Consider the following 21,122-nt stretch of genomic DNA (forward strand, 5'->3'; position numbering starts at 1 on the left):
TCATACTTGCCAACAAATACAATAAGATTCTATGTCATGTTTATTTAAAGTTACCTAAGCTATAAGCCAGACCCATATCATGTGGTAGTGAATTGATATTTCCACTTGATTTGCACAATCCAGTATCCTTTATTGTAGCTATGCATTTGGGATTAAGCTTTCAGTTTTAGAAATCTTTGATATTGACAAGCAAGAGGCGAAGGTATCTGGGAATGACCTTGGGAGACAGGAGGAAGACCACAGCCCAGGCATCAGTGCCAAGGCATTGGTCGGATAAGAGGTAGTTCAGTCCTCAGTTGGGGGGAAAGCATGGGAAGCATTTCATAAGGGACCCACCTTTTTGAGGGAATTAAAAAGAGATTAGGAGAGAAATGCTTACAGTCATGAAAGATTCTGTTAATGTAATCTTATAGTAAAGATAATGCTGATATGGATGGTTGGGCTTCTTGTTTGGACTACCTTGAAGGGCTAAATACAACCAAAATTAAAGTTATAATGCAAATTGTCTCTAAAATGACAACATATCCAGATTAATGCTGTCAAATAACAGAATATTAACATTTCCTTTTAGATTAAATGAAATGTATAGCTGGTGGTTGCTTTGTCTTTTTTGTGGAAGAGAACATTTATAGGGTAGCAAAGATAATAAAGGTGGATGATTAGACAGCTGGGGTAAGCTTGGTAAAATTATTATCCATGCCATATCACATATTTAACTATTAAGGTAAGTAATGTGTATATGAGAGCCAGTTTAATACAGTAGTTAGAAAAGAGAAGTCTACAAATTCTAGGCCTGCCTTAGGCATGAAAGCCAGCTTGGTGATTTTAGACCAGTCATTCCCTCAGTCTCTCTTACCTTATAGATTGTTGTTGGGAAGAAAATACTACAGTAGGAGAAAAGAGCACTAGGTATATTTGCTGCCTTTCGATGATACCTTAAATGACATGGTATCTCCCTTGAAGCATCTGGTAACATATTGAGATACCAGTGCTGGGTTTCCTCAGAAGCTCTCTCTGCTGCATAAAGAAGATCTGCTTTGATGGTGGCATGATAATGAAGTTTGTGAGAATTCCAGGGTATCTTGGGCTTACCAACTTTTGTGTTTGAAACTGTAAAATGCTGACTAGAAGGTTAGCTGGATATTATCAAGTGCTATGTATAGCAAGGTGTAGCACCTTATGCCACTACCTATTGCCGTAGATTCTTTTTTATTTGTACTTTATTAAATTTATAAAAAAATAAAATATTAAAAAAGAAAATTAAGGGAAAAATAGTGAAGGGGAACATGGGGAAAAGAAAATAAAGAACGATGTCTGACTTTCTTTCAACAGTTACAAATATAAAACACATGAAACTTTTGATCAGAAGCCTAATAGTATTGTGATTTCTACTATTGGAGACAGTATCATTTGTCAAACTGCTTAATTAGAATATTGATGATAGATATCCAATTGTTTGAAATTAAAAAAAATCTTGAACACATGCCATGCCCTTGAATTTACTATTTTAAAGATATTTTGCACCTTAGAAAATGAGATACATCAAGAACATTGAGCAATACATTGAGCATTTGAAATAGCTTAAAATTCAATTTTGGCACAGTAAAAGTGGTAATTACCAATTTTGAACATTTTCTAAAAGTTGAAGATCCCAGTTGCAATTGAAGTACCAATTGTTCTTATTGTGTCAAAATCTTTAGTAATGTCACCCCATTCTGAATTAACCTGTAGAAGAGCAGTGTAGTGGTGAGCAAAGAAGAGAAAGACATGCTCTAAATAAAATGTGAAATATAAAGATGGATAGCACGTAGAGTCTTGAAACTAGGCAAAGGGATCTTGGATTATATTTTCAAGAGCTTCAGAGACTAAATAAATAACGTGATAGGAAAATGGACATCTCGATTTTATTTGTTAATTCATTATTATAATTGCAAAATGAATAGATTAGCCTAGAATAGACTAAATATTTTTATTGTCCAAGTGTGATTGAACACACAAGGAATTTGTGTTCCCAAATTTTTCACAAATATCATCACAATTGTGCAATTATTCACAAATTTGTTTGTTGTTGTTAGTTGCAAAGTTGTGTCCGACCCATCATGACCCTATGGACAACATTCCTTCAGGCCTTCCTGCCCTCTACTATCCTCTGAAGTCTATTTAAGCTCACGCCGACTGCTTCGGTGACTCCATCCATCCATCTCATTCTCTGTCATCCCCTTCTTCTTTTGCCCTCAATCGTTCCCAACATTAGATTCTCCCCTGTGAGTCCTTCATTCTCATTAGGTGGCCAAAGTATGGCCTTCTAAAGAGCAGTCAGGGTTGGATTCCTCTAGGACTGACTGGTTTGATCGCCTTGCAGTCCAAGGGACCCACAGGAGTCTTCTCCAGCACCAGATTTCAAAGACCTCAATTCTTGGCGCTCAGCCTTTCTTATGGTCCAAATTCCACAGCCATACATTGCAACTGGGAAAAACGTAGCTTGACTATATGCACTTTAGTTGGCAGGGTGATGTCTCTGCTTTTTAGTAGGTTGTCTAGATTTGCCATAGCTTTCCTCCCCAGGAGCAAGCATTGTTTGCCTTAAACACAAGTTTTTCATCTGATGTTGGTGTGTTCTGAACTAGTAGTAAAAGTAGTACAATATGGCACTATATAGTGCTAGTTTTTTTTAAAAAAATTGAATGATTTAATATGTTTTGTACTTAAGTCCAGGGGAATAAAATTGTAGAGTTGGAAGATGCCAATTAGGACAATGAATCCAACTCCTAGAACAGATAGCTACAATTATTTTTGCTGCCACTTACTAGTTTTCTGGATTTTTACAGTTTAGATTTGGTAAATTTGTGCCAGGGTAATGTTTTAAAAATAAGCAATTATTATATTTATTATTCTCCCTTTCCAGATTACTCTATACATTATATTAGGGCATATTACTCCTGTCCAATACTCAAGTAGGGTATTAAGCATGAAGCAAAGTGTACTAATTTGTTTAGCTCATGTGAAAGCAACTTAATCCTCACAGTACTGGTCATTCTAGTGCAACTTTTGGAAGAGCAGGTTTCACTGAAAAACTAGGCAAAATGTGCAGCTAAATGAGTTCAGATAAGTAGCAGATTATTTGAATGCAGTAAAATTCCTTTCCAGAAATCTTCCATATAATTTGTCCATTATTAAATACCGTTATATCTCTGCTGTTGATTAATTATAGTAAAATAAAGCTCTGCAAGAGTTTTTTTTTTTTAAATGAGAATATATTTTATGAGGTTAGAATTTTTGCTAAAATTGTTATAACCTATTTTCAGGAAACACTGTTTAGAAAATATTGGACATAATAAATGCTAACATGCAAGTGTGCATGTTACTACTACATGTTAGCTATTAAAGCAACTTTTTCCGGAAATGTCTGTAATAAAGTTTGAAGGGTATCTTTTTACTGTACCTTTTGTAAGCAGTTGAAAAGGTAATCATTCATTCAATCATCCACCAGAGGAGCTTCCCCCCCCCCCCCCAAACCCCTGGTATGGTGGGATGTAATCTGGTTTAATTATAAAAATACAAATAGTCACTTTTGTTATGTAAAATGAACAGGTGACTCTTTTCTGTAGTAGCTTTCAACTTGTCAAGTATTCTTCTTGGAAATGCCAGTTCTCATTGTTAGGATGGATCAGTTTTTCTAGCTAATGTCAATGTTGATGTGTTTAGTTAGATCTGTTCCATTCCATTTTTTTAATGGTAATTTCACATTTTGCCTTTAAATTGTACCTTCCCCAGTGACTTTATGATTTTGCAGGAAACGTCTTCCTGAAAACTGTGACATCTGAAGGGCATCCATGTTCTATATTGGTCTGGGAGGTTTAAATTAGACCTATTTAGTGTATTTTTCGGAGTATAAGATGCACTGGAGTATAAGATGCACCAAGGTTTTGAAGAGGCAAATTTAAAAAAAAGTTTTTGCACTCTGCAAACCTCCCAAAAATGGCCCATTTTTCACAAAAACAGGCCTGTTTTTTCCCCCCAAAAAGGCATAGATAGCCTTTAGGGGGCTTGCAGAGTGCTCCTGGGGAGTTGGGGGGGGGGGTACAAACGAGCAAAAACCGGCCCATTTTTTGCGAAAATGGGCTTGTTTTTTGTAAAAAAAAAAAAAGGGCATGGATAGCCTTTAGGAAGCCTATAGAGTGTTCCTGTGGGCAAGGGGGGGGGGGTAAAATTGAGCAACAAACGGGCCGTTTTTTGCTCATTTCTGCCCTCCCCAGCCGCCAGGAACTCTGTAAAAGCTTCCTAGAGGCTATCCATGCCCTGCACGGCCATTTTGGTGCAGGGACGGGGTTTCGGGAGGCAAGAAATGCTGTATTCTGTGTATAATACGCACCCAGATTTTCAGCCTCCTTTTTGAGGGAAAAAGGGTCTTATACTCCGAAAAATACGGTAGGCATCCCATACCAATAGTATATTTGGATAATTTATTTCTGATTTACTTACCATGATGACAATAAATACAATTGCTGGTCATTCTGAAATATATGTCTATCTTGTTTCTATTTATATCCTTTGAATTTCTATCTTCAAGAATTGTAGTAAAGTTGAACAATCAATTTAGGAAAGCAACAAAGGTCCTTTTGTTTGATGTTAGTCTAGGTGAGCTGAGGAACTCTTTCACAAGAAATAAAAAGTTTTTCGGTAGTTATTTTTGATAATTTGCCCTGGCTCGGCAGGTACTGTAGAGTTAGCCAAGGCCATCGTGAGCCTGCGAGTCGTGCGAATGGGGAGCGGAAAAGGTGCTCGCACAATCCCCCTCTCCAACCATGCAGAGCCCCATTCACTCACCTAGGGGCATTCCAAAGGCACCAAGCCGCGGAGGGCGGCGAACAGGCGCTTGCGTTGTTTGGTGCCTTCCGGATACCACTAGGTCAGTCAGTGGCGCTGTGCTCGGCTGGAAAGGGGGGTTGCCAGGCAGCTACTCGCGAGAATGGTCACCCCATGGCTGCTGTGTTGCTGCTGCGACAGCGCAACTCAGCCATTCGACCCTGAGGCTGTGCCCGGCTCTTCGGGAGCCCGGTCGCAAGGGAGCAGCTGCCCGGCAACCTAAAAATAATAAGCCCTACCTTTTAATAACCCCAAGGCCATATTTCGTGGGTCAAAAAAATATAAGACCCTGTCGTATTTTCAGGGAAACACGGTATCTGTAATCTGAGTTTTCTTTAAATGAATGTATGAATTGGAAGACAGTCTGGGAGAAAGTTCATTGTTCTTTTTTAATTAAATCGATAAGCAGTTGACAAATGTACTATATTTTTAAATAATATTCTTTGATACTATATTTGGATGTTCAGAATTGCAAAACCAAAATTGAAATGTTAATGTAATCTCAGCTATTCCTTCTAAAACTAAATGTCAGATTTAGAAATGCTGGGTTTATTGGCATTCCAAAGTTATAAATACCCTTAAGGCCCCTATATAAGGGCCATATATTAGTATCTATATATTCAATCTTTAGTATATATATACAACACACACAACACACACACACACAATTTCACAAGAGATCTATATCAATTATTGTATTTATGTATCATTATGTAGAAATATATAAGTGCACTCCTAACAGTAAGAGAGCCAATATAGTCTATTGTTAAGGCATCCAGCTAGAAACTAAGAGATTTTGAGATCTAGTTCCATTTTAGGTATGAAAACTTGCCTTGGTGACTTTGGGTCACTCACTCTCTCTCTCAGCCCATGACATCAGACTCAGACAACAAGCTCATCAGTCAATTTCTGTTAATCAATCGATCAACACTTGATTAATAAAGGGGGGGGAAAGGAAAATGCTGGGAAGAAAAAAAACACCTAACCATTAGAAAAGGAGTTGCATTCAGTGATTAAAATATCAAATGTTCCAGTTTCATGAAAAAGAATTTAAAAAATTAATTTATTGAAAAATTAAAATAACAAATATAATTGTCATGCTCACTACAGCAACCAGTAATATTGAGAGCTCTTGGTTGGTCCAGCATTTTTCTATATGCTAAATTTTTGATGAAAGCAGTCTCTACTAGAAGTCATTTGAGCTCAGTGGAATGATAATTCCACAGATTAGGTATCAAACAGGATCTAATTCAAAATTAAATAAAATTCCCTAAATTCAGGCACAAATCCAAGTCAAAAATAATTTTTAAGCGTCATTTAGAATTATCACTTTCTCACCATGAATGAAACCCTTAACATTTTCTAACATCTGATCAAGATATCATTGAACAGTAGTGATCAATTTGGAATGTGGGGATAAAAAATAAAACTTTACTAGTGAATTGTCAGATTTTAATACCCTTAAGTTCAAGAACTGATTTAATAATACTACAGCAGATCTCTAAAACTCAATGTTATTATCTTGGTATTATAATACCAATGACTGAATATCTGTTTCACACTCAAATTCTACAGTAATGTAGAATTCCAATCCATGGCCAACTATTTAAGGCAGTGTATTAGCTGATGGGATCACTGCCTATGGATTATTATCTAAACTCTTCACCCAATTAACATCTTAGTGTATACTAGTAGATAAATTAATCTGTCCCACCTCCCAACTCTTGGCTGACATCAGTGGGCATAATTGCTATTTCTAAAAGTCCTATCTGCAGAACTCCGCCCTGTTCTTAGCATTGCCACTGGGGGAGTGATGTTATCCATTATATCCAGAATAAACAGAAAGGAATTATCTTTTTCCATGCACAGAAGGAGAGGAACGATTTCTTATTCCTTCAACATTCTTCCTGCACAAGGAAAAGGGCAGGGGATCATTAGTCTTTTGTGGAGGGGCTTCTGCCAGGGCCTCCTTAAGTCAAATATGGAAGTCTTAACCTACAGTCCAAATCTTTCCTAGGTATATTCAAATGTTAATAACAAATGTATTGATGTTGATCTTTCTGTATCTCTAATTGTGATATATTTTCACCTTATTTCTTAATTCCTTATTCCATACTGTAGAAACAGTAATAGTTAATTACTATTCCTTTCTGTCAGATAATTCCAGAGTAATAACAGGGTAATATTTTAATAATTAGAATGACACATTCATCTATAGGGAAGGTAAAAATGGGCCAGACAGCTGACATGGTGTTGCACTGCAAGCTGCATCCGTTTTGTGCTTGTGTTAATGTTGTGTGTGCATACACAAGTGTCGAGACTTGTACTGTGATGCCATGTCTGCCATCCTGCCTATTTCGACATACATAGTGTACGTAAGCATCAATGATTGATGATAATTTGGGTTTATATTGTCTTATCATAAAGAAGTTTGAAGACATGTTCTACTTGAAATAAAAATGAATGTAGCAATATCTTTCATTTAAAAATATCCCTGATATTGCACATTGAACGTTTCTCTTGTGCCAGAATGACTTATGGGCTTGCTTACATATAGCAATATGCTGGTAGGAGAGAAAAAATATAAATTATTTATATTATATGAAATTAGTTGTTAAAACTACTCATATATTTAACTAGTATTAGTTTTAAAATTTACTGATTGTCCTCATCTATGTATTTTCCTTAGCAAACTAAATACAATTCTTAATTGGCCAAGTGTGATTGGACACACAAGGAATTTGTCTTTGGTGCATATGCTCTCAGTGTACAATACACACAAACACACACACACACACACCACACATTAAGAATCTATAAGAAGAAGATTACAGTAATAAGTAAAAGTAGTACTCAGTTAAATTCAGTAATTCATTCATAACATTCAGTACGAATATTTGAAAGCTGAATTGCAGAATCTGATTGCCTGAGAACCACATACAAACCCATGTATTGATCAAAGAAACTGGGGTTTCTAGACTCTGTTCATTATGTTGATATGCATGTAACAATCTAATGGGAGGAGGATTCAAAATGCACAATTACAGCAACATGTAACATGAGCAGTAAATTTGACTTCAGTATTTGCTGTGTGTTTTAGAATGAGACTCTAAGAAAGAAAGAGAGATTGAGAGAAATCATAAATTTGATCAGGCCAAATGAAGGGGAGGAGTAGATTGACTTTGAATATGGCTGTAAAATTTAGATATTAATCTTGCAAATATTTCCTTTTTAAAAATATAATGTTTAGTTCTTATGATTATGCTAAATATTATTACTTTCTGAAGAGATTAGACAGAAATATATTAGCCATTTTTAAGAGGGATTTTTGTAAAAGCATAATTGGTTTGGTGTAGTGGTGAAGGCACCAGGCTAGAAAACAGTTAGCCTCATGCATAAGGCAGGCCTAGAATTCACAGGTGACTCTGAATTCTAGGCCTGCCTTATGCATGAGGCTAACTGGATAATCTTGGACCAGTCATTTTCCTGTGCACTGCTTGGAGAATCCAAGCGTGGGTATAACTTCTGTCTATCTGCCCAGAGACTGAGTTTGAAATCTTTGGACATGCCTCCTTGGCTTGACTGCTTTCAGTTTCTTAACTCAGTCTAGCCCAAAGAGACGTGTCTAACTCTTCTCTCAGACTTCTGAGCAGAAAGAGAGAAAAATTTCATCCAAGCCTTCATCGGATTCTCCAAAGCCAGCAGATAAAGCACAGGTGAGTGAACAGCAATTACCAGTTTTGCGGAGCATTGCGCTCCTTCGGGGGACCCCTTGCAGCTTGCTGACAAAGGGATCGGCAATCAGAGCCGCAGGGTGCAAATGCAGTAACAACACAGCAACTCCCCCCCCCCCAAAAGTGTAGGAAAAGTTCTTGGATATCTTCAGACCAAGAAATTCTTCATTATTTCATGCTTCTTTCTGGAAAAACTTCCACCCATTCGTTTTTCTTTTACTCTTGGATGCTGATATGCTACTGAGAATAAATCTATATCTTTTTCTTGTGACTGCTCTTCACGTGTTGGAAGACTGCTATTACAACGTGTCTCTCCTTTAGGCTTCTTTTCTATACCCAATTCTTTCAACCTTTCTGTATAGGAGTTAGTCTCCAAGAGCCTCGTTGTCATGATTGCTATTTTCTGCCTTCTTTCTGGTTCATCTGTGTCCCTTTTGTACTGTGGTTGGAGTTGGGAAATTGGATAAAATATTCTAGGCGTGATCTGTCCAGTGCAGTATGGAATGGGTGCTGTCATTTCTTGTGGTCTCTATACTGTCCATCTACTGTTCAAGATTGCTTTGGCTCTTTTGTCAGCTACACATACTACTGGTTCTTGCTTAATTTGTTGTCTACCAGTGTACCAACCCCTTTCTCAAATATTACTGCTGAGCCAGTTGCTGTCTACTTTATCTATGTGCATTCAAGGCCTTACTGAACTCTTAAGGATGCTACGTCTGCAATATTCCTTTGATCCACTGATCTAATCACGTTGACACTCTCTTCTTCCAAAAAATAATTTCTGGCATGACCTATTTTTAACAAACTGATGCTGGCTTCTAGTAACATATTATTTGTTTCTAAAGGGTTGCAAACTGCTGCTTGATGGTATTTTCTAGGATTTTCTGAAATATTCCCATTAAGCTGATTTTTCTGTTTCCCATGTGAACTTTTTTTCCCTTTACAAAGATTGGAGCAAGGTTAACTCTTCTGGCACTTTTCCCTGCCCAATCTAGAAGTCCTCAAAGATAACAGTCAGTGGTTTTGAGACCCAATCCATCAATTCCTTTTCAGAAAAAGTCATCTTATTTGATCCAGAACAATCCAAATGTAACTCTGCTCATGCAGCTTGGTTTTCCCACACTGGCATCTTCATGCTGCAATATCTTCTGCTTCAACCAAGCTGGGATGGAGCATGGGGGTATCTACAGTGGAAAAGGGATACAACACAGTAGGGAGTTCTGCTTGTAATTTACATACAATAGCTTTGGTTCCAAGTCATTGCATTCTTACAGTATAATCATAGGCATGCTTATCTAGGAGAATGATGGATCTTCTTTTTAAGTAGACATGTATATAAATTTTCTCTGCTTGTACTGTCAAAGAGCAATGGATTAAAATACGTATTATACAACACCATTTCCAACCAATTTTGTAATTAAAAAAACTTCGTGTTCCAACTTTTTAAAAAGGCAAATCTTTAGAGAACTGAGGAAAAAATAAATAAATGTTAGGATACTCTTTTTAAAAAGTTACAGAATTGTAATATTCTGTAATCTTTGCAAAATCAGCATAGAACTCTTGGTTTCTCTAATTAAATGAAGAGGCATGTTATTTATGAAATGAGTCACATGCTAGAGAAGATACATATATTTATTTTACTCCTGAAACTTGCCAGCACTGGTATAAGGGATAATTTTATCCAATTGGAGCAAATAGATATATTTGCCAGTAATACATACAGCATTGAGTGGAGATTAAAGCCTATTTCCAAACTGGTTTACAACATATGGATTTTAATTTGTGAAGATGAAACAAATGCTTTGATAAGGAAAACAAATAATATAAAGGCTAATGATAAGCTGGGTAGATTTTTTTTTAAAAAAAAACATAGCTCTTAAATGCAAATTATAAAGTATGCAGTTATTTTAGGGAGCATTTCACACTGTTCTCCCAAAGTATGAAAATTGCTTGTCTGATCATATCATGGCTCAATAAAGCCAAAGTAACAAAGAAATCAATTGAAAATCGGTGTGGGGAATGGGAAAAGATTTTAAAATGGAGATGCTAGGACAAATAACAGGCAGGTACGAGATTTATGTCACACAATAAATCGGTTCAGAGAGTACATGGCCCAGTGAAATGAAGTAGTAGAAGTTTGTCTATTGGAAAGTACTGGGAAGGAATAGATCTTCTTAGGTTCATGGATTGGGGCAGCTGTAGTACCACATTCTTCTTGGTTTTGTTGCAGCACTGACAAGGGCGTTACCAGGTCTTTGATTCCTTTGCCTATCCTCCCCTCCCTGTGTTGACAGAGCTTGGTTGAAGATTGGATTGCAAAAGTGACAGAGAATACTGGGAAGCAAACCAACTTTATGGGAGAAACACTTTTACTAAAAAGAGTGACACTGAATCATAATAACAAGCTGCACCAATGAGAGATTTGAAAAACCCTTGTTATCCATCTGAGCTATAATATTCCCTGCAGGTGAAGGAAAACAACTTTCTGACAGCCCTGTTAAAAGTTTTGCAAGTGATCTTGTGCCTCCACCTCACAAGTCTTCCCTAAAGATTATCGGCTGCTGTAATATGGCAGCTAATTAAGTGCTTGTGCAAGACAAACGATAAAAGCAGCAAAATACATAAAACTAGGGTGCCCAATTAATTCAACCATTTATTTATTACCTTTATCTTCAGCTTTATCGGATAAAGATAATTCCTTGCTTGTTGTTGTCAAAATATTACTGACTACCGCAATTGGCAGCTGGTTTTGTTGCAGGCTAAAGCAGCTTCCAAAGAAAAGTTTAAATCTGAGAAACCTTTATTAATCCAAACATTACTAATAGTAATATCAAAATGGTGCCCTGAAAAAGCTGTGATACTAATAAGGGAGGTTGCATTTGTGTGCAACTTTTAAAGAAGTGGTGTGTTTAGTAAAATGGCTCAATTATTTTAAATTAGGAGCCTCCTTATTAATTTGCATTCATTGCTTCTCCGTATGCTTTATGAGGGCCTTATCAATATCTGCTCACAAGTCCTCCTTTCATATGTAGAAAGACAGAACGTGATTAAAAGAGAAACAGTTTTCTCTAGAAAAAATGACCTCTATTATATTAAACAAATCCTTTTGGTAACTTCTTTTTTTACACTGGAAAAATAATTCCTTATTTATAATTATTGTATGTATGTAATTTTCTTATTGTATTCTATTTCTGGTAATTTAAAAAAAAACTGGACTCGAGTGTGTTTGTGTGTGTGTAGGTAGGTATTTTATAACTGTTATTTAAAGTTGGAGCAAATAATTCATTGTTTGGGGCCTCAGTGTGGTGCCAAAGTACTTGCAAGATTTTCTATCCCACCCAAATTTTTACATTTTTAAAAACATTCTTTGATTTTCAAACAAAAATACATTAAAAAAAATAGAAAGCTGGCATGCTTCAAAGCAAAATATCAGTCTCCAGACTCATAATTTTCAAGAATATTTTTGAGCTGCAGGTAGAGCTCTATCTATTTACCTATATTGGAAAATAAAAATAATGGATGGCAGCAGCTTAGGGCTGTTTTAGAAAATGGAAGAAAAGTATAAGAAGAGTCGATAGTGGTGCAGGTGAAGGTGGCAGAACATTCAGGTCAATGCTGGCGTTATAACTGGCAATCTATGGTAGCCATTTTGCAAAGCTACCAAAAGCAGTCATTCTGCAAGAGCATTCACAACATGTTTTCAAATTTTCAAATGTGTGCTGTAGCCGAGGCAAAATTGGAATCCTTCCTATTTCTTAAGACTGTGCTTTGTTTCTCTTACAATTAACAGATTGATGAGAAAAGAATAATGGTGCTAACAACATGCAACTCATTGCTGGGGTTAATATTCATTAACTTTAATAACAGATATTTTGCAAATAGACAAAAAAATAATCCAGATACTGGTTTAGTTTACAGTAATCAGTCCCCCCCTCTCCCCCAGTATTTGCAATAGATTCTAATAATAAGATGGTTATGTTGAATGCCCTGATAATAAGAGCTTTCTTCAATAGATGGTTATTGAAAATGTCAGTTCAATATACCATGCTGTGAGAAAAAGACAAAACCAGCAAGAAGGAATAGAGAATGCCAGTTTTAAAACATACGGGGGTTTTCAGTAACTTTGAGAACTAATTAAAAGTGCTGGCGTTAATAATTAAAAACCTAAACTGCCAGAATCTGGGATATTTTTACTGCTTCCTTCTTCAATACTGAAGAAGAAGAAGATGCTTCTTGTATTTTAAGACCTTTCCATAAGATCTGCTTCTGATCACAGAAGTGTTGAGAGTATCTCTGGAAAAAGCAGGATAAAAATGGCATTACACACTTCCATCTGTTTGCTAGATTGTGCATGCTAGAGAAATACTTTTTTCTGTTAGCCATTTTTGTGCTCTCTGCATTTGGTGGAACTTTTTAAAAAATATATATATTTTAAGTTGTATTGTTGTTTGATACTCCTTAAAAAGTTAAACTGTTATTGTGCGCTACTGCCTACTGTGTTTTTGAATCACCTGGCTAAATAGATATTTTTACTAAAAAGATAATCTGATAAAATAGATGGATATTATCCTCTGACTAAGATAAGTCCTGGACTATTTAAATCTAAGAGGCAAACTGAACAATAAATGCCTGCACTTAATGCTGCTGCACCTCCTCCTCCTTTCCCCCTTCCTCCGAATCTTCCAGATTTTCCAATGTAATGAATAGTTTCGTGACTTTCCATGGAAGAAAAATAAGATACATTTATGGTCACATTATATTTTGTAATCATATTAGTGCATTTAACATCACTTTGGGGTGAACAAACAGTGTACTCTTACTTGCTGACTGAGCTGTCTGGCTCCTCTTCCAATGGGTTTTGAACTTGATTATGGCTTGTTAGAAGAGAAAGGAGTCAGAGTTACTGGTTTACACATAATACATTTCAAATCAAACTTTATTTAATATGATATCCAAATGTGTTCATTGTTCATTTGGCTTTAAGAGTCAGGTTTATTTATTTTAGGTTATCTATTGAATGTTGGTAAGATTGACATAAAAATTTGAGGCATTTTGATTCATAATTCAAACTCTCAAGCACCATACTTTACAAACTTCAGTGTTAGAATACTTATATCCAGAAGTGGGTTGCTCCCGGTTCAGCCCGGATTGTGAACCGGTAGTAGCGGCGACGGAAGGCTCTGCCTACCCGCCCGGATGCTTCTGCGTATCCCGGCTGTCTCAAGCAAGGTGGGGAGGAGAGCTAAAGGGGGTATTGTGACATTAGTTAATACATCCTTGCAATTTAAATGTGTACCACTGCCACCTTTCCAGCCATGGGTTGTAACTACATTACTCTTATTTAAACAGGTGGAGATTTTGCTTTTTTATATCTATATTCCTCCACTTAATAAGAATAATGTGATTAACAAGATTTGGGACAGTATAGAATAGTGATGGCGAACCTATGTCACGCGTGCCACAAGTGGCACGCTGAGCCATTTGTCAGGGCACGCGAGGCGCTGCCCTGTCAGCTGGCCAGCGCGCATGTGCGCGCTGGCCAGCTGAGTTCACCTTTTTAAAAGCTATTTTTCGCCTTCCCCAGGCTCCAGAGGCTTTATAGGAGCCTGGGGAGGGTGAAAAGAGCCTCCCCCCCCGGAGGCTTCAGGGACCGTCCGGAGGCTTCCCTGAAGCCTTCGGAACGCTTAAAACTACCCTCCGAGCAAACCGGAAATCACTTCCACAAGTTTCATAAGCAAGGAATTACAATCTTTAGATGGTCAAGGATATTTGTTTTAGAACTATATGATAATCTGAAAATTAACTATGTCATTAATACAAAGAATCTGTAGAAAATACAGAAGACATGTACATACAATAATACAATAGCAGAGTTGGAAGGGACCTTGGAGGTCCTCTAGTCCAACCCCCTGCCTAGGCACGAAACCTTATACTGTTTCAGACAAATGGCTATCCAACATCTTCTTAAAGACTTCCAGTGTTGGGGCATTCACAACTTTTGGAGGCAAGCTGTTCCACTGATTAATTGTTCTGTCAGGAAATTTCTCCTCAGTTCTAAGTTGCTTCTGTCCTTGATTAGTTTCCACCCATTGCTTCTTGTTCTACCCTCAGGTGCCTTGGAGAATAGTTTGACTCCCTCTTCTTTGTGGCAACCCCTGAGATATTGGAACACTGCTATCATGTCTCCCCTAGTCCTCCTTTTCATTAAACTAGGCATACTCAGTTCCTGCAACCGTTCTTCATATGTTTTAGTCTCCAATCCCCTACATACTGTATATTCAGAATAATCTGCTTTGATACATGGTACCATGATAGCGCTTGCCTGAGTGCCAGAAAAAAAAAATCATGCTTCTCTGCTATCTGAGATTCTTTAATTGGGCATGCTAGGGTCTAAACTTGACAACTTCAGGATGCAAAATATGCAGCAGTGGAAATAGTGATCCGATTTCAGCCTTTTTGGCAGAGGCTTGAGAAGTTTATCTTTTGGGCAGAAGATATTTCATAATCCATGTCTGTTATTCACAGTTTATGAGTTGCTATAAAAAAACCCCTCTTCTCCTCCATATAGATTTCTGTTGTAAAAACTCTATAGAAACTATTATGATTATAAACCAATTTCATTGTATTTATTTTGTACAATGACAATAAAGACTATACTATGATTTCTCTTGTATTGACTGCCTCATGACATTTCTTCATCTACCTTTAATTATCAATTAAATTATTTTGTATCTATTTTAATTGCTTTCTCAAACTATGTCCTGCTAACTTTTCTTTCTACTATTATATAATTGTTGGTCCTAAATAGGTAGGTAAACTACAAGATAAATTGGATAATATGTCCTGTAAAAATTATATTAATCTTTAAACTCAGCCAATACCTTAACTTACTTATGTATCATTGGTAGTTCAGTGCCGTTTGAATGGCCTCCCTGTTTTGATTCTAAATTAGATTTTATATCTATATCCAATCATTTTAGTTTCTTGTGTGTGTGCTTGTTTGTTTATGTGTGCATAAGACATTTTTCTTTGGGAGTAATAACTACCTTAGCTTGCATTTATGGACATACTTATGCAGCATTTTGAACAATGGATTGGAAGATGTATTTGAAAAATTGGATTGTATAAAAATATTTTTCAGTGTTAAGATGGCATAACGAGATGTATACACTCATACATATTATATATATGCATGCTTTTATGACTTAAAGTTTCTCCTGGCGTTCAGTTGGAATCCATGATTATGTCTTGCATTCTGGAGTCAATGGAGAACAGGAATTTGAAGAGTACTGTCATAACCTCCATCAGTATTTTTTACCTCAATGCTAACCATTCCCAGTTCTTTTAATTTCTCTATATAGGACTTCATTTCTAGTGTTCTAATTATTATGCTTGTTGCTTTTCTCTGAACATTTTAAAGTGAAATCCCCAAAATACATATATTACTGGGATCATTTTTTTGTTCCAGCATTATATTATATACCCAGATTCTAAAATTAGATTTTAAAGTCTAGATATATCTATTTTTTGCTTGGTGAAAGTATTTTTTATGTAATCTATATGGTGGCACTTTTCTCGATTAACCAAAAACTCAGAGAGGTATATGTTTCAATAAATAAGACAGATATTTTACTTTGTCAAAAATATCTTGTGAACTTTCATGAACTTCCTCTGAATCAGAGTGTTTTAACCCACCAAATAACTGAAACTTAAATCTATACTTATGGAAATTTATGGAACATTTCTAATAGGAATAACATGTACATCCTAATCCCACACATGTTTTGAAGCATTCCTTCTAACATCATATAGATGATAGAGATATGGGCAGTGTAGATTTATCAGTAAATTTTTTAAAAAATAGATGCAAATGATTAATATTTTGAAGTTGTACTTTGATTCAGGAAGTTTTGGAACTTGTAGTAGCAAAACTTCCTGCAACCCTCTCTCAGATTTTTGGGTGTGGTTATTGTCACAATGTTTTTATGGCATACAAGTGACAGAACAGTCTGGCATTTTAACAACACTGTTGTGGACCTCAGTAGGAATTGCAGCTATGTTGACCAGCCTGTTAGTGTACCAAACAAGCAAAACTGTATTGTACATTTAGTTTTGTTGTCAGCTATAGACCACAAACATGATTTTCTGGCTTTTTTAGGTAGAGTACACTATGAAGACACTTGAGCCTCTCTAAGCACACACAAGGTGGCCTATTGTAGCTACTGTATTTTTTTGTGTTAAGAACCACTCTAGGCCTTTCTGCATCTGTAAACAATGGCATGCTTGATATGAAACAGAAATAATTGTCAAGACCCACTGTCCAAAAAGGTCTGTGCTGAGATTTAAACTTCTATCAGCCAAACAGTTAACAGTTTTCCTTAGTTCCACTTCTCTGTACAAGCTGTTAATTTTCTTTCATCAAGCTTTGGCTCTTTCTGAAGGGTATTCTAGTTTGTCTAAGGACTTTAAGAGATGAAAGAAATAGAGAATTGATGCCAAGTTTAGTAAGGCAAGGGACAATAAATATGATTGAGCTGGGCATGTTAAAAAGAAAGTCAGCAGATGTTTGGGAAGAATAATTTTTTTCTTCTCTTCCTCCTCCTCCTCCTCCTCCTCTTCCTCCTCCTCCTCTGAGAGTTAATGCAAGTGAGTCTTAAATGGAGATTATATTTTTTTTACAGCTCAATAACTCTGTTAAGGACATTATGATGCATAGACTATCTTGGTCCTTGAGAATTCTGGAAAGTACTTTTTAAAAAGCTCTGAGGATTTCATACATTGAAGAGAACTCATTGCTGCTTTTAGCATGATATATCAATTGATACTTGGACGGATATAACCAGATTGTAATATTTGTGGTTTTTTTTTTCCTGATCAATATCATTAGGATCTGGCTGTCAGTAAGCATTGAAAGCTAGAATAGGGGTGAGAAACATAAAATTTAAGGTTGTATGTCGCCCTTAATTCTTTTGACCTCTCCCTCCCCAGGCATTTCAGGCTTTAGTTATCAAAAATCAGCCTTTTTTCCTGCCATGCTGTGAAACTCAAGAACAGTGGGAGCATTAAAAGTAATCTGAACATAGTTAGCAGTTAAAACCTGAATACTTTCCACAAGCCCTTTTCCCCCCCTCCCCATTTTAGCTCTATTTGGCTTTGGCCACATGCATAAATAAAATTTCTGTGACTACTTTGTATCATTGCCCCAGCTACTTTCTCCCAAATGTTCAATGCAGTTGCTAAATTTAAAAAAAAAAAACTTTCCCACCTCTGACCTCAAGCATTAATACTAATTTTACACAGGCAAAGCTAAAGAACAATCAAGTACTGTAGAAGGAGTCCCAGTGTTGTCCATAGAAAGCAATCCATTGTAATGTTTGTTTTCTAGTCTGCAGAGCATTTCAGTTATTTAGCCCAATGGCTAACATTCTTTAAAACTAAAGGGTGGGATAAATATGTTAATGTTTCACAGACATTAACATTCCTAACTCTGGATTCATGGTAATCACATGGTCACTTGCTTCCCTTGTAAATCTTAATTGAAGATATTGGCTCACTGAAAACAAAATATGATTGTTAAGGAACTGATAGACTGATCAAAATCCAAGGTTGCAGCCTCTTAGAAATACCAGATATGCTAATCAAGTTGCAATCCACTGGATGCTCTAGTCTAGTAAGCGTAAAGCAGCTAAAGGTAGCATTTTTAAAATTAGATCTCTTTGTTAGCTGTTCTGATGTGTTTGAGATTAAAAAATACATTTTATGTGGTCTGCACTGCACTAATGCTTGAGAACCACTGAGGTTATATGGAGGTGAAATAGCATATCCTTTTTCTCTATCTCTATTTAATTTTTATTTAACAATGTTTGAAAGGCTGTTTTTCTTCTCATTTGACATGCAGCAAGGACATATGGGAGAAGGCGAGGTAACAACATTCCTCTTTAATTTTCTGATGTTTAAAAATGTTTTAGGCATCACTAATGCACCAGCTGTTTCTGAAAGATCAGAAGTTTTTAAAGGGGCTGTGTGGATGGGGCAGGCTTCTTCAATGTGCATGCTGTGGTAACTTTACTTACTGAAAGTAGCATATCCCAGAATGTGATGGTCAAGGCAGAATTAACATAATATATTAAATACAGAGTTAGCAGTTATCAAACAGCATTTTTAGCAAGAACTTCCAAAATTAAAATACACATAAATTATAGCTTTAGCTGGGTGCTGGTAGGAAAAGAGGGTTTCTTACTTCTGGAAGCACCTAAATGACTTGAATTTCCAGGTCTCTCCCCCAGGCAACATTAATTGTCATCATAATTTATTGTGGCTGTTAGCACTGGCATTCTTCCAAACATTTTTAATACTTACCGTAGGTAACGATTTGCATGTCCCTCAAGATGTTGAGCACTGCGATAGAGGTAGTTTCACACTGCCTTTCTCTTATCTCACTTCTGTGATCAAGCTGAAATTCTCTGCGTCTGAGCAATGACTTTGTTTTTGAGGGTTCTTCAATAGCAATGAAACTGGCTTGCAGGCACTAGCAGGACCACAGTGTACAGTTTGGGGAGATTTTATATCACTTGTGAAAAGGAAGCCTGGCAATTACGTCACATAGGTGCTTTTTAAAAATTTGTGGGATGAGAACCAAGGTGCTTCAACCGCATCTTTGAAACATGCATACTGACCTAACAATCTTAGCCAGATGCACTGAGGCAGCACTACTCAGTGCTGCCTGGACTGAGGTATTGATGTGGAAATCACTGTAAGAAATCTCTCCCCAAAAAGGGTCAGCGGTTGGAGAATTAATGCTAAAAAAGAGGCTCTGTGCACTATTGAATTCAAATCATTAATTTGAGAGGATTCAGTTTTTCAGAAGAATGCAGGTCATGAAAATTGATTGCACGGTATTTTTTTTTCTAAATGGAGCTTATTTGTGTTTTTTTTTCCAGTTTTGGTAGGTTATGGCAAACTGGTAAACTGTTATGACTTCATTAGTGATCAAAATGTTGTCACCGTGTGCATGTTTATGGTTTCTATGCCTCAACCTTTTCCTGAAGCCAATGTCAGAGCTACTTTATCAAAGACATTAAGAGATGGGGAGGGAGATGGAGATTTTTACTTCTTTGCCCTTCAACTAAGGACAGTGGCTCCAGGACTGGTTTCCTGGAACTGCCACTTTCCCTGCACTGCACTTGTTCAATGCTCTTGGTGTGCATGCACAGTGGCATTTGGAAGATGGAGATGTCACAATTCCATTTGGTGCATCTGGATTTCACTATTGACCGGTGGTGTATGTTTAGCATTTTATAATACATATAAAAGGAATGTCTTCTATAGCTTTTATATTGCTATAATTTCAACAGACATGATGTACTGTATACTAAACAACATGGCATCCTGTGGGGAGGTATAGGATAAAGGGACGGGTGTTAATATATGTCTGTATTCATTTCATATAAAAGTTAATCCTATATGAACTAAAAAAACTAGAGAGAAACACAAGACCAGTTGTAATGGAATCACTTTTATTCTAAGGTATGTTGTGGGAACAATACTTAACACTAAGACAATAACTACAATAGTAAAAAATGAATAGCAAAAATAATGGTGTAATGTTCCTGGATGAGGCACTAACTAGTCTAATATAATCTGCCAAGAAAAAATGTCATTAAGGTCCAGCTCTCCTGAGGTGATTTTGAGTGGTGGTAACATGCGATTCTAACTAGAACCATCTTTCTTAAGAACCGTCTTCAACCTTCAAGCCCTATTTATAGTTTTGGCAGGTTATAAAATGAGAAGTTATTGCCTCACTTTTGAATTCCTAACGTTAAACCTTCAACTTTTTTCCCCCCTGCCAGAGTTTCAGTGGTGAGCATGCTCTGGTAATTGTAAAACCAAGCTTCAAGCAGAAAAAAAGCCCTTCTCCTGTTCTCCTTTTTTTTTAAAATCCACAGTATTCTGGTCACATTTAATAGACTTGGGTAAATAATTTACCTGCGGATACTTGTGGACCAGGGACTATTAACTGACTTATAATACTGCATTTTTTACTATTGAAACATAAATTACATTTCTTTCCTAGCTATTTTCTATAGAATTTAGATTATACATGAAATAAATAAATAGTGACCAATATGAGAACATTGACCAAGTTTCATGGCCAAGAGGGATGGAACTTGGTTCTCCTCAGCACTAATAACCTTTTAATTGTTCTTCTGAACTGATTGTCTAGTTTTATTAGACTTGCCATACTTATTCTTCCCACAAATATAAGTACAGTGGCACTATTAGTATGCCACCTCAGTGAGAATATAGGTAAAATGATAGGAGAATCCGGTCTTTCTCCTCCATTCTCCTTTGGCTTTTTATTATTGTTTTTGTCAATAAAGACAAAGAGTTGTGGGATCTAAATATAAGATAGAGTGGAATATTTTACTTGAACTGTATGATCGTATGGATGTGACTAATACTTGCAATGTCCCAAGGTCATTGGGCATAATCAATAATTACTTGGTGTAGAATATTTCTGAA

General features: G+C 36.5%; 1 protein-coding gene across 2 annotated transcripts in view; it reads left to right on the forward strand.

The window, feature by feature from the left end:
* Positions 1-21,122, forward strand: part of CPEB4 (cytoplasmic polyadenylation element binding protein 4) — a 61,428-nt gene that overhangs the window by 27,873 nt on the left and 12,433 nt on the right. The gene's annotated exons all lie outside the window — the stretch shown is intronic.

This window comes from Natrix helvetica (assembly GCF_964273705.1).
Source record: "Natrix helvetica genome assembly, chromosome: 1".
Lineage (NCBI taxonomy): Eukaryota > Metazoa > Chordata > Lepidosauria > Squamata > Natricidae > Natrix > Natrix helvetica.